This window comes from Hemitrygon akajei, chromosome 11 (genome assembly GCF_048418815.1).
Source record: "Hemitrygon akajei chromosome 11, sHemAka1.3, whole genome shotgun sequence".
NCBI classification, from domain to species: domain Eukaryota; kingdom Metazoa; phylum Chordata; class Chondrichthyes; order Myliobatiformes; family Dasyatidae; genus Hemitrygon; species Hemitrygon akajei.
In genome coordinates, this window is record NC_133134.1 from 85,065,848 (window position 1) to 85,085,971 (window position 20,124).

General features: G+C 52.0%; 1 pseudogene; it reads right to left on the minus strand.

The window, feature by feature from the left end:
- Positions 1-2,464: 2,464 nt before the first annotated feature.
- The window catches only part of LOC140736354 (ceramide synthase 2-like), a 32,384-nt pseudogene continuing 14,724 nt past the window's right edge, over positions 2,465-20,124 (minus strand).

The following is a 20,124-nucleotide window of genomic DNA, read 5'->3' on the forward strand; positions in this document are numbered from 1 at the left end:
TAGGGAGTGTCCTGTTTCCCCTGGTCAGGAATGTGAGGCCTTGGAACGTCCCTCAGCACAGGATTCCCAGCCCTTGGTTTCAGGCGTTCTCTCAAGAGACATGACAAGAAAACAGGAGTGAGGCACTCGGCCTCTCCAGGCTCCCCGCCGTTCAATACAATCACGGTGCTGAAGAGTTTCACCAGGATGCTGCCTGGATTAGAGGGGCATGAACTATAAGGAGAGGGTGGACAAACTTGTATTGTTTTCTCGGGAGCGTCAGAGGCTGAGAGGAGTCCTGATAGAAGTTATAAAATTATGAGACAGAGATAGAGTGAACAGCTGGTGTCTTTTTTTTTCCCCAGGGTTGAACTCTCTAATACCAGAGGGTGAGAGGGGAGATGTGCAGGTCATGGTTTTACAGACCAAAATACACTGCCAGCATAGTGGTCGAGACAAACATTATAGAGACTCTTAGATAGGCACATGAATGTTAATTTAATTGGTTTGGCACAACATTGTGGGCCAAAATTGCACACAGTAAGATCCCACAAGCAGCAGCTGGTTAAGAGCCAATCTGGTAACTTGAGAGAGTTCAGAGATGAGAAAAACATCAGGAGGCTTACACCCGTAGCTCGTCTCTGTAGCAGAGGAAGGGGAATTTGTTTCACTCACAAATGATGGACTTTATTCCTGGCTCTTTAGGCATTCTGACACAGGACATTATGTTGCAGTTGTACAAGATGTTAATGAGACTGCACCTGCAGCCTTGTGTACAGTTTTTGTCCCTCTGTTATAGGAAGGGTGTCATTAACTTGGAAAGAGTACAAAGATTAACAGAGATGTTGCCTGGGACCCGAGGGCCTGCGTTACAGGGAGAGGTTGAGATTTTTGTACCTTGGCATGTAAGAGACTGAAGGGTGTATAAAACCATGTAGGGCAGAGATAGGCTAAATGCACAGGGATTGGAAAAACAGAAAACTTACAGCACAATACAGGTCCTTTGGCCCACAAAGCTGTGCCGAACATGTCCTTAGAAATTACCTAGGGTTACCCATAGCCCTCAAGAACTAGAGGGCACAGGTTTAAGATGAAAGGGGAGAGATTTAAAAGGGAACTGAGGGGTAACTTTTTCACCCAGAGGGTGGTCAGTATATAGAAACATAGCAAACCTACAGCACAATACAGGCCCTTCGGCCCACAAAGTTGTGCCAAACATGTCCCTACCTCAGAAATTACTAGGCTTACCTATAGCCCTCAAAAGTGGTTGAGGCAAGTACATTAACATTTAAAAGACACTTGGACAGGTATGTGGATGGAAAGGTTTAGAGCGATTATGGGCTAAACATGGCAGTAGCTCGCATGGGATCTTAGCTCAATGCTGACCAGTTGGGCCAATGGGCTTGTTTCCATGCTGTGTGACTCTGACCCTGTTCCAGCCCGGGTCCCCACAAGCTCCAGTTTCAGGCTGTCCAGTAATGGACACACTGCCCTGTGCGGTAACATCCAGAGCTACCTTTTCCAGAACGCCACAGCAGAGGCCCCCGAAAATCTGCAGAGCTGGAGAGCAGATCTTCCCAATTATAGGATGCTTCTTCAAACGTGCTGAGGTACAGTCTGATCAAAGTGGGGCTGTGTCATGGGTTCAGGGAGCCAGGTTAGTTCCCAAACCGGTGTGGGGAAGAGTGTCCCTCCCACAGCACAATGACGTGGGGTGTAAACAGTTCAGCCTGGACCGGACAGGCCAAAGTACCTGTTTCTGTACTGTCCACTCCATATCAGCAGGCATACATCAGGGGAAGACCTCTCAGGCCAAATTCCCTAATTAAGCCAGGTCTTCCCCGAAGAAAACCCCACAAGACGTTGAAGCACTATTCACGGTTTTGGCTAACTCCAGAGACGGAGAGTTACTGCAGCCTTCACTGTAAAGTAATACTTGTGGCCCGGGGTGCAGCACCTCACCCCAGAGATGGAGCATCCCTGGAAAGATCACGAGCAGCCTGGACTCGCTGGGATGTTCAGGATTTGGTTTGACAGGGTCACCCTGTTCCCATGGGAGGGTGAGGAATCGGGGCTCGGTGTCCCAGAGCAAGGGGCAGCCCTTGTTCCACAGCCCACAACACAAGGGTTTCTCCACTCGGTCTGCAATTGGAGACCGTCAGAGATCTGAAGACTAGCACTGATCAACCCTCACTCAAGAAATGGAGGGTTGAGAGGAGGTAGAAATGATGTAAACAGAAGCAAACGAGGGCAACAGAAACCACAAGACAGATGGGAAATAGACAAAAAAACAGAAGAAAACCATTCAGGGGAGCAAACAGAAACTAGGGGGTGGGGGGAGGAACAGGGGAAACGAGGCAGAAGGTTTAGAGAATTGCAGAAACAAAGGGGAGAAGGGACAAGGGAAACGGCTAAAATGGACAATTCCTTCTTATCCTTCAGGAACGAGAACAGTGGTGTATCTGCAGGAACAACCACACCTGCATCTTTTAAAATGGATTTTTAATCAAAAAAATTAATTGCAAACTGTTTTAGGCATCCCAACATCTCATTTTCTTTTCTTATTTACAATACGTATCTCAGTGTCATAAATGTAACATCAAATCTAGACCATCCCACCCCTTCCCACGGAGTGTAGTAAATGGACTAGACAGACCCTGGGGGAGGGGGTGGGGTTGAGATCCTGGTACATTGTGGCCCGTGGTGGGATCAGGGGAAATTAATTGAACATCTCGGATAATCTCCACTCCTGCCTAGCGCCTACCTCTTCCCCATTATAGGGATGCAATGAATTCATGACTAGACCCCCTACCCCTCTCCATCCAATCACAAAACCTACTATCACTCCTGATATGGGGAGTCGGAACAGTAGACAGTCTCCCCTTCCCACTCGCATCCTCAACATCTCTCTTCCTCTCACAACCAAGCAATGCCTTGGATGGGGCTGTAGGGGAGGTCAGTGGGTGAGCTGTAAGCTGACCCTCACCCTCTTGGCAATTCTCCAGGCACCCAGACCTTCCACAGCTCTCCCCCTACCGAGCTGTTCAAGCTTTCCAAAGCGAGTTATTGTCTTTTTATTAAAGAAATGCTCCTCAGAAACAAAAGATTGCATGTTACAAGGTGCGATCCCACCATGGTAACCAACCCTCTATCACCCCCCTCCAAAGATGAGTCCAGGAAGGAAGGAGTGTGGTAAATAAGCAAACTAAAAAGAAAATACTGCTTGGAGGCATACAGACCCACTATTCAAGAGCTTTGGGGTATCTTCTCCTCTCCTGTCCCTCCTTTAGATAACTGCACATCATTCGCCCCCCCACCACCTTCTCAAAAATTCGGTGAGGGGGGAAGGGAGGGCTAGTTAAGATATTCATTTCTCCAGCTAGTTCTTTTAATATATTAAAGCTGTGATTATTTCTCTCTCTCTCTCTTTCCCCCTCCCCACCCCCCACTTAACGTTAAAAAATATTATTTTCCCCCTCTGGCGTGCAGTTGTTACCAGGAGGGAGAGGAAGGAAATGGAGGGGGAGTGTAGTTTTTTCCCCACTCTCTCTCCCCCTCCCTTCCCCACACTTCCTCCCCAAGGAATAGCAAGCACTAGTCAGTCTTGCTGTGGTTGCTGTTGAGCGCTGTGTGACCATTGGACACTGGGCCATTCTTCACCGGTTCCTCGTCCTCTGAGTTGTCCGTCTCTTCCCGGTCACTACGTTCATCCTCCACTATCTGTGTGGGTGGGGGGGGAGAGAGAGAGATACTAAATCTCGGGTCAAGATTCCCCTGTCCTCCAAATGTTTTATTCAGAGTCACTTAGTCCTTTGGCCCTACCAGCCCCTGCTGACTGAGATTCCCATCTGAGCTCGTTCCAGTTGCCCCAGTTTGGCTCATATCCTAAACCTATCCTTGCGACAGAAGAGATGGCAGATGTTGGAATCAGGAGCAACAAACCATCTACTGGAGGATCTCAATGTGTTGAGCAGCATCTATGGAGGGGGAAGGCAGTGTTGATATTTTAGGTTGAAACCCTGCATCAGGGCTGAGAATGGAGAGGGGGTGGGATTGTCAAGACATAGGAACAGAATTATGTCATTCTATTATTTTGGCTGATTTCCACCAAACTCCCTACAACCCCATTCACCTGCCTTCTCCCCATAACCTTTGAAGGATTGAGAGTGTGGAGATGAGGGTTGAAAGTGCTGAGGCAGGAGCCTGAGGTGATTGGTGGGCTGAGGAGGATGCGAGGGAGGACAGGTAGGTGGTGCCAATTCAAGAGGGGAGAGAGGAGTGGAGTTGGGAGACCATGGCAAATGAATGAGAAAGGGGGGCAGGGGAAACGGGTTATTGAGATGATGGGTGGTGGTCGGAGGGAGATAAGCAGGAGCACGCCATGCTGGACCATAAATGGAGGTGAGAGTTGGAACCATTAGCAGGTGACACCAGACCAGGAGAGGACAAGATTGTGTTGAGTGTAACTGGGGGGAGGTGGGGCAAAACAGGAAGCTGAGTGCTCCCTGCATTAGAAGGCTTGTGCTATAAAGAGAGGTGGAACAAACTTGGGTTGTTTTCTCTGAACGGTGGAGGCTGAGGGGAGACCTAATTGACCATAATCAGTCAGAATCTCCCCCCCCCCCGTCATAATTTTTCATACCAGAAAGCACACGTTTAAGGTGAGAGGGGCAAGTTCAATTTAGTATTTTTTCACACAGTGTATTGGTCGAGGTAAATATGATATAGATATTTAAGAGGCTCTTAAACAGGCACATGGATGTGCGGCGAAGGGATCAGTTTAGTTACTAGTTTAACTGGTTCAGAACTATATGGCACACTGAAGGGCCTGTTCCGTTACAGTTCTACATTGACATTCAAAGTAACATGCAATCCCAAGATTCCCAACACAGATTCCAGTGGTTTACCATCAAACAGGTTCCCTGACCATGAAGAATCCTGAGCAACACACAAAATGCTGAAGGAATTCTACAGGTCAGGTAGCATCTCGTTTTGGGCAGAGGAGGGTCTTGCTGCATTCCTGCAGCATTTTTGGTGTGTTGCTCAAGATTTCCAGCATCTGCAGGACCTCTTGTCTCGTGGAAGTGTCCTTCCCTCTGAATACAAACATTGGATCTGATTAGCCAGATTGTCTTGGACCCCACATACCTTAACCCTCTGGACCAGGGTATCACTGAACACTGACCACCCTGCCTTCATCTCCGTTACCTCCCTGGGCGAGCGAGCTACTTACCTTCCCAGTCATGAACTTGAGGGCCATCCGTAGGATGAGGGCGGCCCAGAAGATATGCAGGAGCTGGAGAACGACCAGGATTCCGTTGAAGAAGTAATACCCGAAGAAGGGAGGGTAAAGCTCGAGGGGGTAAATCACAGTGCAATGGATGATCCTGGCAAGGGGAGAGAGAGTGGGTCACATCGGTCATAGGTAAAGTTTCCTCTACACCATCCCATAACACACCCCCAGGGTCAGACACAGAGTGAATCTCCCTCTACACTGTCCCATCACACACTCCCTCCACACTGTCCCATCACACACCCCCAGGGTCAGACACAGAGTGAATCTCCCTCTACACTGTCCCATCACACACTCCCGGGGTCAGACACAGAGTGAAACTCCCTCTACACCGTCCCATCATACACTCCCGGGGTCAGACACACAGAGTGAAGCTCCCTCCACACCGTCCCATCACACACCCCCAGGGTCAGACACACAGAGTGAAGCTCCCTCTACACCGTCCCATCACACACTCCCGGGGTCAGACACAGAGTGAAGCTCCCTCCACACCGTCCCATCACACACTCCCGGGGTCAGACACAGAGTGAAGCTCCCTCTACACTGTCCCATCACACACTCCCGGGGTCAGACACAAAGTGAAGCTCCCTCCACACTGTCCCATCACACACTCCTGGGGTCAGACACACAGAGTGAAGCTCCCTCTACACTGTCCCATCACACACTCCCGGGGTCAGACACACAGAGTGAAGCTCCCTCTACACCGTCCCATAACACACTCCCGGGGTCAGACACAGAGTGAAGCTCCCTCCACACCGTCCCATCACACACTCCCGGGGTCAGACACAGAGTGAAACTCCCTCTAAACCATCCCATAACACCCCCAGGGTCAGACACACAGAGTGAAGCTCCCTCTACACTGTCCCATAACACACCCCCAGGGTCAGACACAGTGAATCTCCCTCTACACTGTCCCATCACACACCCCCAGGGTCAGACACAGAGTGAATCTCCCTCTACACTGTCCCATCACACACTCCCGGGGTCAGACACAGAGTGAAACTCCTTCTACACTGTCCCATAACACACCCCCAGGGTCAGACACACAGAGTGAAACTCCCTCTACACCATCCCATAACACACCCCCAGGGTCAGACACACAGAGTGAAGCTCCCTCTACACTGTCCCATCACACACTCCCGGGGTCAGACACAGAGTGAAGCTCCCTCTACTCCGTCCCATCACACACTCCCGGGGTCAGACACAGAGTGAAACTCCCTCTACACTGTCCCATAACACACCCCCAGGGTCAGACACACAGAGTGAAGCTCCCTCTACACTGTCCCATAACACACCCCCAGGGTCAGACACAGAGTGAATCTCCCTCTACACTGTCCCATCACACACTCCCTCCACACTGTCCCATCACACACCCCCAGGGTCAGACACAGAGTGAATCTCCCTCTACACTGTCCCATCACACACTCCCTCCACACTGTCCCATCACACACCCCCAGGGTCAGACACACAGAGTGAAGCTCCCTCTACACCGTCCCATCACACACTCCCGGGGTCAGACACAGAGTGAAGCTCCCTCCACACCGTCCCATCACACACTCCCGGGGTCAGACACAGAGTGAAGCTCCCTCCACACTGTCCCATCACACACTCCTGGGGTCAGACACACAGAGTGAAGCTCCCTCTACACCGTCCCATCACACACTCCCGGGGTCAGACACACAGAGTGAAACTCCCTCTACACCGTCCCATCATACACTCCCGGGGTCAGACACACAGAGTGAAGCTCCCTCCACACCGTCCCATCACACACCCCCAGGGTCAGACACACAGAGTGAAGCTCCCTCTACACCGTCCCATCACACACTCCCGGGGTCAGACACAGAGTGAAGCTCCCTCCACACCGTCCCATCACACACTCCCGGGGTCAGACACAGAGTGAAGCTCCCTCTACACTGTCCCATCACACACTCCCGGGGTCAGACACAAAGTGAAGCTCCCTCCACACTGTCCCATCACACACTCCTGGGGTCAGACACACAGAGTGAAGCTCCCTCTACACCGTCCCATCACACACTCCCGGGGTCAGACACACAGAGTGAAGCTCCCTCTACACCGTCCCATCACACACTCCCGGGGTCAGACACAGAGTGAAACTCCCTCTACACTGTCCCATAACACACCCCCAGGGTCAGACACACAGAGTGAAACTCCCTCTACACCATCCCATAACACACCCCCAGGGTCAGACACACAGAGTGAAACTCCCTCTACACCATCCCATAACACACCCCCAGGGTCAGACACACAGAGTGAAGCTCCCTCTACACTGTCCCATCACACACTCCCGGGGTCAGACACAGAGTGAAACTCCCTCTACACCGTTCCATCACACACTCCCGGGGTCAGACACAGAGTGAAGCTCCCTGTACACCATCCCATCACACAATCTGCCCCAAATAAGAATCAGAAGTCATCCAAGCAAAGCCTCAACTGCACAACCAGAGCAAGATCCCAGCACCTAATCACAGGAGGAATTGTGGAGGGCATATGGGATCCTGCTGTGCACATGCCCCAGTGAGGGGGGGGGTTGCACTGCAGCCTGGTAGCTGGTGACCAATAGGCGCTGCAGGAATGCGGAGCATGCAGGTACCAGAAGGGGAAGATGATGAGCCTGGTGGTGAAGAAAGCCACAGCGAAGAGGATGAAGAGGCAGTTACACGTCGTCTTCCAGCCAGCGTAGTTGAACATCTTGGCGGACTGTAGGCATAGGAAGAGGATTAGAGAGTAGTCTGGATCACCTAGTGCCCTCCCCATCCAATGCAGCCCCAATCACTGAGAGAAAGCCTCTACACTCCGTTAAACAAATAGGCAGCCCAGTGGCGCAGTGCTGTCATGGGACCTTCAGTATATTGTGTGTGTGAGAGAGAGAGAGAGTGTAGTACCTTGACTCCGGGTTTCACCATAGATGCTCCAGTTCCCTCCCGCACCCCAAAGATGTGCAGTGTCAGTGAGTAAATCAGCTGTAAGTTGCAACCCCTAATGTGTGGGTGAGGGGTAGAATTGGGAGGGGCTCATGAAAGTGTGAGGAGGATGGAATGGGGATCAGTGTAAATTGGTGGCTGGTGGTCAGCACAGATTCGATGGGCTGAAAGGTCACACATTGGCCTGAGGATGCCGGATCACTGATGGACCGTCAACACAGGTTAAGGGTGGGGAAGGGTCACAGGTCAGAGAGCATCTATAAGGTGGCGGTTAAAGGGTAGAATTTGAGGCAGAAATGGGAGGGGGAGTGAAGTTTGAGGGTGAGAGGTTGGGATGGTGACTGCAAGGATTAGGGGTGAGAATTTGATACAGTGAGGGGTAAGAGGTCAAAAGAATGACGGGTTAAGGGTGAGGGGTCAGTGCAGGGGGCTAAGTAAAAGGTCAATGGCAACGTCAGAAATGACACAAGGTTTAGGGGTAAGAGGTCAGAGGGCAGTACAACTAGGATTGAAGGTGAGAGGTCAGGAGGGGATGAGCGTGGGCGACATGGCCAGGGTCAGAGTTTGGATGGGAATGTGAGGTGGGCGCTCTACCTCAAGGAAGTAGTCTGAGGCATCGTGCACCGCCATGACCAGAGTCCCAGCACGGATGTAGTTGGTGCACCAGGAGAAGCCGATGAGGATGATGGTGGACACGTGGTGGATGATCTGCTCCTTGAAGTCCTGTTGAAGGGCAGAGAGAGGGAAGTGGAGTGTGAGACATATCCACAACCGCTGAACCCACTCCTAATCTACCCCTTCCTCTCACTCAACTCTCTCCATCCTTTTGACGCTTGGCCTCTGCCCTAGAGCCTTCCTGTGCACACTTACACCCCTGGCCCATACAGATGGAGGGAACCTGTGAGTAATCCACCCATCACAAATCATCCTGGGCACAGGGGCAGGGAGACCAGGTTCAGACCTCCATTCCCACAGATCTCTGCCCACCATCCCACCCCGAGTGGGGGGGGGGGGGGGGGGGGAGTCCTCCTCATAATGGGAGAAGTAGTGCCCATTCCACAGGGTCACATCCTGAGGGCAAGGATTGGTGAGTATCTGATCAGAGTTTGATCGAGAGAGAGGCAGACAGAGAGTTTGATTGAGAGAGAGACAGACAGACAGACCAACTGTAAGGAGTTCCCACACATCTCATGTGAAACAACAGTCCCCTAACTGCACCTCCCCATTCGACTCTCCAACCACTGGAAGCATCTCTACCTCTCCGACACATCCCCTCAGGATCTGATGTTTCAGTAAATTCCACCCCCTCACCCTGCTAAAGACATGGAAGAGAAAACCAGCCTGGTTTAATAGGACAACACTCTCATCTGGGGGGGGGGGGGGGGGGTATCCCCAGGGAATCCCCTCCAGCACTAGAATATCCTTCACTGGGTGAGGGCCACCCCACCCCCGTGTCCCGGGGTGGCCTCACCCCCCCCCCCCCCACCACCACTCTGTGTCCCTGGATCAGTGAACAAAAACGGGGACACATATCAGAGAACCCCCTTACCTTCCTCTTTACATCAGAGGCTACAGTGAAGAGCAGCGACCAGTAGAATCCCAGCTCGATCATGTAATACCAGTACTGTGAGGGTAACATCGTCTGTAGGGGGAGAGAGAGAGAGAGAGACAGGACATCAACAGTGATCCAGGACTGTGAGGGTAACGTCGTCTGTAGGGGGAGAGAGAGAGAGCAACAGGACATCGACGGTGATCCAGGACTGTGAGGGTAACATCGTCTGTAGGGGGAGAGAGAGAGAGAGACAGGACATCGACAGTGATCCAGGACTGTGAGGGTAACATCGTCTGTAGGGGGAGAGAGAGAGAGAGACAGGACATCGACAGTGATCCAGGACTGTGAGGGTAACGTCGTCTGTAGGGGGAGAGAGAGAGAGAGAGACAGGACATCGACAGTGATCCAGGACTGTGAGGGTAACGTCGTCTGTAGGGGGAGAGAGAGAGAGAGACAGGACATCGACAGTGATCCAGGACTGAGAGGGTAACGTCGTCTGTAGGGGGAGAGAGAGAGAGAGACAGGACATCGACAGTGATCCAGGACTGTGAGGGTAACGTCGTCTGTAGGGGGAGAGAGAGAGAGAGACAGGACATCGACAGTGATCCAGGACTGTGAGGGTAACATCGTCTGAGGGGGAGAGAGAGAGAGACAGGACATCGACAGTGATCCAGGACTGTGAGGGTAACGTCGTCTGTAGGGGGAGAGAGAGAGAGAGACAGGACATCGACAGTGATCCAGGACTGTGAGGGTAACGTCGTCTGTAGGGGGAGAGAGAGAGAGACAGGACATCGACAGTGATCCAGGACTGTGAGGGTAACATCGTCTGTAGGGGGAGAGAGAGAGAGAGAGAGAGAGGGACAGGACATCGACAGTGATCCAGGACTGTGAGGGTAACGTCGTCTGTAGGGGGAGAGAGAGAGAGAGACAGGACATCGACAGTGATCCAGGACTGTGAGGGTAACATCGTCTGTAGGGGGAGAGAGAGAGAGAGACAGGACATCGACAGTGATCCAGGACTGTGAGGGTAACGTCGTCTGTAGGGGGAGAGAGAGAGAGACAGGACATCGACAGTGATCCAGGACTGTGAGGGTAACGTCGTCTGTAGGGGGGGAGAGAGAGAGAGACAGGACATCGACAGTGATCCAGGACTGTGAGGGTAACATCGTCTGTAGGGGGAGAGAGAGAGAGAGACAGGACATCGACAGTGATCCAGGACTGTGAGGGTAACATCGTCTGTAGGGGGAGAGAGAGAGAGAGACAGGACATCGACAGTGATCCAGGACTGTGAGGGTAACATCGTCTGTAGGGGGAGAGAGAGAGAGACAGGACATCGACAGTGATCCAGGACTGTGAGGGTAACATCGTCTGAGGGGGGGAGAGAGAGAGAGAGAGAGACAGGACATCGACAGTGATCCAGGACTGTGAGGGTAACGTCGTCTGTAGGGGGAGAGAGAGAGAGTCAGGACATCGACAGTGATCCAGGACTGTGAGGGTAACGTCGTCTGTAGGGGGAGAGAGAGAGAGACAGGACATCGACAGTGATCCAGGACTGTGAGGGTAACGTCGTCTGTAGGGGGGGAGAGAGAGAGAGAGACAGGACATCGACAGTGATCCAGGACTGTGAGGGTAACATCGTCTGTAGGGGGAGAGAGAGAGAGAGACAGGACATCGACAGTGATCCAGGACTGTGAGGGTAACATCGTCTGTAGGGGGAGAGAGAGACAGAGACAGGACATCGACAGTGATCCAGGACTGTGAGGGTAACATCGTCTGTAGGGGGAGAGAGAGAGAGAGACAGGACATCGACAGTGATCCAGGACTGTGAGGGTAACATCGTCTGTAGGGGGAGAGAGAGAGAGAGAGAGAGAGAGACAGGACATCGACAGTGATCCAGGACTGTGAGGGTAACGTCGTCTGTAGGGGGAGAGATAGAGAGAGACAGGACATCGACAGTGATCCAGGACTGTGAGGGTAACATCGTCTGTAGGGGGAGAGAGAGAGAGAGACAGGACATCGACAGTGATCCAGGACTGTGAGGGTAACGTCGTCTGTAGGGGGAGAGAGAGAGAGACAGGACATCGACAGTGATCCAGGACTGTGAGGGTAACGTCGTCTGTAGGGGGGGAGAGAGAGAGAGACAGGACATCGACAGTGATCCAGAACTGTGAGGGTAACATCGTCTGTAGGGGGAGAGAGAGAGAGAGACAGGACATCGACAGTGATCCAGGACTGTGAGGGTAACATCGTCTGTAGGGGGAGAGAGAGAGAGAGAGACAGGACATCGACAGTGATCCAGGACTGTGAGGGTAACATCGTCTGTAGGGGGAGAGAGAGAGAGACAGGACATCGACAGTGATCCAGGACTGTGAGGGTAACATCGTCTGAGGGGGGGAGAGAGAGAGAGAGAGAGAGAGAGACAGGACATCGACAGTGATCCAGGACTGTGAGGGTAACGTCGTCTGTAGGGGGAGAGAGAGAGAGTCAGGACATCGACAGTGATCCAGGACTGTGAGGGTAACGTCGTCTGTAGGGGGGGAGACAGAGAGAGACAGGACATCGACAGTGATCCAGGACTGTGAGGGTAACGTCGTCTGTAGGGGGAGAGACAGAGAGAGACAGGACATAGACAGTGATCCAGGACTGTGAGGGCAACATCGTCTGTAGGGGGAGAGAGAGAGAGAGAGAGAGAGAGACAGGACATCGACAGTGATCCAGGACTGTGAGGGTAACGTCGTCTGTAGGGGGAGAGAGAGAGAGAGACAGGACATCGACAGTGATCCAGGACTGTGAGGGTAACATCGTCTGTAGGGGGAGAGAGAGAGAGAGACAGGACATCGACAGTGATCCAGGACTGTGAGGGTAACGTCGTCTGTAGGGGGAGAGAGAGAGAGACAGGACATCGACAGTGATCCAGGACTGTGAGGGTAACGTCGTCTGTAGGGGGGGAGAGAGAGAGAGACAGGACATCGACAGTGATCCAGGACTGTGAGGGTAACATCGTCTGTAGGGGGAGAGAGAGAGAGAGACAGGACATCGACAGTGATCCAGCACTGTGAGGGTAACATCGTCTGTAGGGGGAGAGAGAGAGAGAGACAGGACATCGACAGTGATCCAGGACTGTGAGGGTAACATCGTCTGTAGGGGGAGAGAGAGAGAGACAGGACATCGACAGTGATCCAGGACTGTGAGGGTAACATCGTCTGAGGGGGGGAGAGAGAGAGAGAGAGAGAGAGAGACAGGACATCGACAGTGATCCAGGACTGTGAGGGTAACGTCGTCTGTAGGGGGAGAGAGAGAGCGTCAGGACATCGACAGTGATCCAGGACTGTGAGGGTAACGTCGTCTGTAGGGGGGGAGACAGAGAGAGACAGGACATCGACAGTGATCCAGGACTGTGAGGGTAACGTCGTCTGTAGGGGGAGAGACAGAGAGAGACAGGACATAGACAGTGATCCAGGACTGTGAGGGTAACATCGTCTGTAGGGGGAGAGAGAGAGAGAGACATCGACAGTGATCCAGGACTGAGAGGGTAACATCGTCTGTAGGGGGAGAGAGAGAGAGCGACAGGACATCGACAGTGATCCAGGACTGTGAGGGTAACATCGTCTGTAGGGGGAGAGAGAGAGAGACAGGACATCGACAGTGATCCAGGACTGTGAGGGTAACATCGTCTGTAGGGGGAGAGAGAGAGAGAGAGAGGCCGGACATCGACAGTGATCCAGGACTGTGAGGGTAACATCGTCTGTAGGGGGAGAGAGAGACAGGACATCGACAGTGATCCAGGACTGTGAGGGTAACGTCGTCTGTAGGGGGAGAGAGAGAGAGAGAGAGGCCAGACATCAACAGTGATCCAGGACTGTGAGGGTAACATCATCTGTAGGGGGAGAGAGAGACAGGACATCGACAGTGATCCAGGACTGTGAGGGTAACGTCGTCTGTAGGGGGAGAGAGAGAGAGACAGGACATCGACAGTGATCCAGGACTGTGAGGGTAACGTTGTCTGTAGGGGGAGAGAGAGAGAGACAGGACATCGACAGTGATCCAGGACTGTGAGGGTAACGTCGTCTGTAGGGGGAGAGAGAGAGAGACAGGACATCGACAGTGATCCAGGACTGTGAGGGTAACGTCGTCTGTAGGGGGGGAGACAGAGAGAGGCAGGACATCGACAGTGATCCAGGACTGTGAGGGTAACGTCGTCTGTAGGGGGAGAGACAGAGAGAGACAGGACATCGACAGTGATCCAGTACTGTGAGGGTAACATCGTCTGTAGGGGGAGAGAGAGAGAGGCCGGACATCGACAGTGATCCAGGACTGTGAGGGTAACGTCGTCTGTAGGGGGAGAGACAGAGAGAGACAGGACATTGACAGTGATCCAGGACTGTGAGGGTAACATCGTCTGTAGGGGGAGAGACAGAGAGAGACAGGACATTGACAGTGATCCAGGACTGTGAGGGTAACATCGTCTGTAGGGGGAGAGAGAGAGAGAGAGAGGCCGGACATCGACAGTGATCCAGGACTGTGAGGGTAACATCGTCTGTAGGGGGAGAGAGAGACAGGACATCGACAGTGATCCAGGACTGTGAGGGTAACGTCGTCTGTAGGGGGGGAGACAGAGAGAGACAGGACATCGACAGTGATCCAGGACTGTGAGGGTAACATCGTCTGTAGGGGGAGAGAGAGAGAGAGAGAGACAGGACATCGACAGTGATCCAGGACTGTGAGGGTAACATCGTCTGTAGGGGGAGAGACAGAGAGAGACAGGACATTGACAGTGATCCAGGACTGTGAGGGTAACATCGTCTGTAGGGGGAGAGAGAGAGAGAGAGAGGCCGGACATCGACAGTGATCCAGGACTGTGAGGGTAACATCGTCTGTAGGGGGAGAGAGAGACAGGACATCGACAGTGATCCAGGACTGTGAGGGTAACGTCGTCTGTAGGGGGAGAGAGAGAGAGAGAGAGGCCAGACATCAACAGTGATCCAGGACTGTGAGGGTAACATCGTCTGTAGGGGGAGAGAGAGACAGGACATCGACAGTGATCCAGGACTGTGAGGGTAACGTCGTCTGTAGGGGGAGAGAGAGAGAGACAGGACATCGACAGTGATCCAGGACTGTGAGGGTAACGTTGTCTGTAGGGGGAGAGAGAGAGAGACAGGACATCGACAGTGATCCAGGACTGTGAGGGTAACATCGTCTGTAGGGGGAGAGAGAGAGAGACAGGACATCGACAGTGATCCAGGACTGTGAGGGTAACGTCGTCTGTAGGGGGAGAGAGAGAGAGACAGGACATCGACAGTGATCCAGGACTGTGAGGGTAACGTCGTCTGTAGGGGGAGAGAGAGAGAGAGACAGGACATCGACAGTGATCCAGGACTGTGAGGGTAACGTCGTCTGTAGGGGGAGAGAGAGAGAGACAGGACATCGACAGTGATCCAGGACTGTGAGGGTAACGTCGTCTGTAGGGGGAGAGAGAGAGAGACAGGACATCGACAGTGATCCAGGATTATGATGGTAATGTCGTCTGTAGGGGGAGAGAGAGAGAGAGAGGACATCAACAGTGATCCAGGACTGAAGGGGTAATATCGTCTGTGGGGGGGGAGAGAGAGAGACAGGACTGTGAGGGTAACGTATGTAGGAGGAGAGAGGCACGACATCGACAGTGGACACTGAGACTTTCACCAATGAGGATCAACCACCTAGCCCCCTCCCTCCGCATGTAGGAAGATCCAAAGCAGTGGGCCAGGTATGGGGTGTGACATTGCCAGCACCTGTTTTTGGTTCTGTCCCAGTCTCAGGGTAGCAGGAGGAGACCGAGTTCCCAGAATAAGTACGGGGAGTATTCTCACCCAAGACAAGGACACATCGAGGGAGCTGGGATTCAGTGCGGATATCCCAGGGAGGGCAGCACGATACAGCATGATGGGAAGGGGTGAAACTGAAGGAGGGAGCATCGACAGGGGAGGTGGTGTTGACAGGTGGGGGCACCATGGATGGTCAATCCCCCACCACCACTCCCCAATTCTCAGAAACATCCTCTTCCCCCACCCCCAACAAAGACACGCACACTACTCTGCGGGATCTTGCTGTGCGCAGATAACAGTGGCAGCCACCATGGGTGCTGTTGCAAGGCAGTTCCCTCAGCATCTCCAATATGCCGCCGGTGAATCGCCCCTTAACCTTTCCAAACCTCCTCTCCCCTTGGGGGAAGTACGGAAACCTGGCACGATGATCTGTAGCTGGTGGGGGGACAGGCATTCTTGGAGCAGATTACTATCCTACCTGGATCGGGAACCCTTTCCACGTCTCCCGCAGGTCGTAGAACCAAGGTTTCTGCAAACAACAGACACCAGACTGCATTAAAGGCAGGACTCAGTAACCCTGTCCCACAGGTACAGAGTCACACAGCATGTAAACAGGTCCTTCTCCCCAACTTGTCAATGCTGACCAATATTCCCATCTAAACTAGTCCCATATCCCTCTAAACCTTTCCTATCCATGTCCCTGTCCGTATCCCTCTAAACCTTTCCTATCCGTGTACCTGTCCGTATCCCTCTAAACCTTTCCCATCCGTGTACCTGTCCGTATCCCTCTAAACCTTTCCCATCCGTGTACCTGTCCGTATCCCTCTAAACCTTTCCTATCCGTGTACCTGTCCGTATCCCTCTAAACCTTTCCTATCCGTGTACCTGTCCGTATCCCTCTAAACCTTTCCTATCCGTGTACCTGTCCGTATCCCTCTAAACCTTTCCTATCCGTGTACCTGTCCGTATCCCTCTAAACCTTTCCTATCCGTGTACCTGTCCGTATCCCTCTAAACCTTTCCTATCTGTGTACCTGTCCAATTGTCTTTTAAATGTTATTAATGTATCTGCCCCAACCACTTCCTCTGGCAGCTTTTTCCATAGACTGACCACCCTCTGGGTGAAGAAGTTGCCCCTCAGGTTCCTGTTAAATCTCTCCTCTCCCACCTTAAAGCTCTGGCCCCGATTTCACAAACCCGGGGGGGGAGGGGGGGAAATCGTCCTGTCGATGCCCTCATGATTTTATACACCTTTATAATGTCACCCCTCTGTCTTCTACAGTCTAAGGAATAAAGTCCATCTGTCCAACCGCCAGCATCCCTGTAACTCAGGCCCTGAAGTCCTGGCAACATCCTCTTAAATCTCCTCTGCACTCTTTCCCATAGCGAGGTGACCATATCTAAACACAGCACTGCAAGTGCGACCTCACCAACATCTTGTTCAACTGCAGCGTGACTCCCAACTTCTCTGCTCAATCTGTAATGGTGTTGAAGGTCATGGAGGGAGGAGAAGGGAGTTGAGAGGGGTAATAAGTCAGCCATGGTGGAATGGTGCAACAGACTGATAAAGGCCAGGGCACCAAAAGCCTTCCTTCACCACCCTGTCGACCTGCATCAGCACATTCAGGGAATCATTTACCTGTACTCCCAGGTCCCTGTGTTCTACAACACTCCCCAGGGCCATACGGTTCACTGTGAAATTCCCATGACCACAGAGTATTGTGAGCAGTTTTGGGCTCCTTATCTGAAAAAGGATGTGGTGGCAGTGGAGAGGGTCCAGAGGTGGTTCGCGAGAATGATCCCAGGAATGAAAGGGTTAGTACGAGTGTTTGATGGCTCTGGGCCTGTCCTCACTGGAGTTTAGAAAATGGAGGGGGAATCTTACTGAAACCTATAGATTGGCCAAGACAGAGTGAGCGTGAGGTGGTGGCATCCGTTGGTCTCGCGAGACCATGGATCTGCGCCTGGAATGGTTTCCAGGGCGCAGGCCTGGGCAAGGTTGTATGAAAGACCGGCAGTTGCCCATGTAGCAAGTCTCCCCTCTCCACGCCACCGATGTTCTCCAAGGGAAGGGCAAGGACCAATACAGCTTGCCACCGGTGTTGTCGCAGGAGTTGCCAGAGTGAGGTTGAAGACAATGTCGGACTGTCTTAGGGACTCCAGCTCCGGATTTGTCCTCAGGGTTTACTCCTGAAGCCTTTCCCATGAGTGGGTATGGCCGCAAGACAGCGGAGGTTTGAAATCAGAGTTTTCCCTCTCTTAGATGGACTGCCTTCCCAGGCTGATGAGCTCCATCTACCCGAAGAATGTGAGGAGGATGTTTCCTAAAATGGGTAAGTCTAGGACCAGAGGGCACAGTCTCAGAGTAGAAGGATGTCCCTTTAGAACAGAGATGAGGAGGAATTTCTTTAGCCAGTGGGTGGTGAATCTGTAGAATTTATTGCCACAGACAGATCTAGATGCTAAGCCATTGGGTATATTTAAAGTGGAGGTTAATAGGTTCTCGATTAGTCAGGGTGTCAAAGGTTACAGGCAGGATGGAGGAGAATGGAGTTGAGAGGGAAAGTAAATCAGCCATGATGGAATGGTGACTTAGACTCAATGGGCTGAATGGCCTAATTCTGCTCCTTTGTCTTGTGATCTTATGACTTCCCAAAATGTAACACTTCACTCGCCTTGCGCCTCAGTTGTTATCCATTTATGGTTCAGAATTATCACACCCCATCATCTTAACTCCCCTTCCATTGGGGAGCGAAGATGACAAGAGTCTGGAACAGAGAACAGTACCCCACAGGAACAGGTCCTTCAGCCCACAATGTCTGAGCCAAATATAATTTCCAATTAAGCCAGGTCTCTGCACACGATCCATTTCCCTCCATTCTCTGCAGGTACAAATATTGGGGGGACTGAGTTAAACATAGGAAACATACAGCACAATACAGGCCTTTCGGCCTACAAGTTGTGCCAAAAACGTCCCTACCTTAGAAATTACTAGGCTTACCCACAGCCCTCTATTTTTCTAGGCACCAAGTACCTATCGAAAAGTCTCTTAAAAGACCCTATTGTATCCACCTCCACCACCGTTGCGGGCAGCCCATTCCACGCACTCACCACTCTCTGTGTAAAAACTTAACCCTGACATCTCCTCTATACCTACTCCCCAGCACCTTAAACCTGTGTCCTCTTGTGGCAACCATTTCAGCCCTGGGAAAAAGCCTCTGACTATCCACATGATCAATGCCCCTCATCATCTTATACACCTCTCTCAGCTCACCTCTCATCCTCCATCGCTCCAAGGAGAAAAGGCCGAGTTCACTCAACCTATTCTCACAAGGCATTCTCCCCAATCCAGACAACATCCTTGTAAATCTCCTGTGCACCCTTTCTATAGTTTCCACATCCTTCCTGTAGTGAGGTGACCAGAACTGAGCACAGTACTCCAAGTGGGGTCTGACCAGGGTTCTATATAGCTGCAACATTCCCTCTCAGCTACTAAATTCAATTCCACGATTGATGAAGGCCAATACACCATACGCCTTCTTAACCACAGAGTCAACCTGCGCAGCTGCCTTGAGTGTCCTATGGACTCGGACCTCAAGATCCCTCTGATCCTCCACACTGCCAAGTATCTTACCATTAATACTATATTCTACCATCGTATTTGACCTACCAAAATGAACTACTTTACACTTATCTGGGTTGAACTCCATCTGCCACTTCTCAGCCCAGTTTTACATCCTATCAATTTCCCGCTGTAACCTCTGAAAGCCCTCCACACTACCCACAACATCTCCAACCTTTGTGACATCAGCAAACTTACTAACTCATCCCTCCAATTCCTCATCCAGGTTATTTATAAAAATCACAGAGAGTAAGGATCCCAGAACAGATCCCTGAGGCACATCACTGGTCACCGACCTCCATGCAGACTATGACCCGCGAGGTAATGTTGCAGCTCTACAAAACTCTGGTTAGACCACATCTGGAATATTGTGCTCAGTTCTGGTCACGTCATTATAGGAAAGAGGTGGAAGCTTTTGAGAGAATGCAGAGGGATTTACCAGGATGCTGCCTGGATTAGAGAGGGTGCAGAGGGATTTACCAGGATGCTGCCTGGATTAGAGAGGGTGCAGAGGGATTTACCAGGATGCTGCCTGGATTAGAGAAGGTACAGAGGAGATTTACCAGGATGCTGCCTGGATTAGAGAGGGTACAGAGGAGATTTACCAGGATGCTGCCTGGATTAGAGAGGGTACAGAGGAGATTTACCAGGATGCTGCCTGGATTAGAGAGGGTACAGAGGAGATTTACCAGGATGCTGCCTGGATTAGAGAGGGTGCAGAGGAGATTTACCAGGATGCTGCCCGGATTAGAGAGGGTACAGAGGAGATTTACCAGGATGCTGCCTGGATTAGAGAGGGTGCAGAGGAGATTTACCAGGATGCTGCCTGGATTAGAGAGGGTGCAGAGGAGATTTACCAGGATGCTGCCCGGATTAGAGAGGGTACAGAGGAGATTTACCAGGATGCTGCCTGGATTAGAGAGGGTGCAGAGG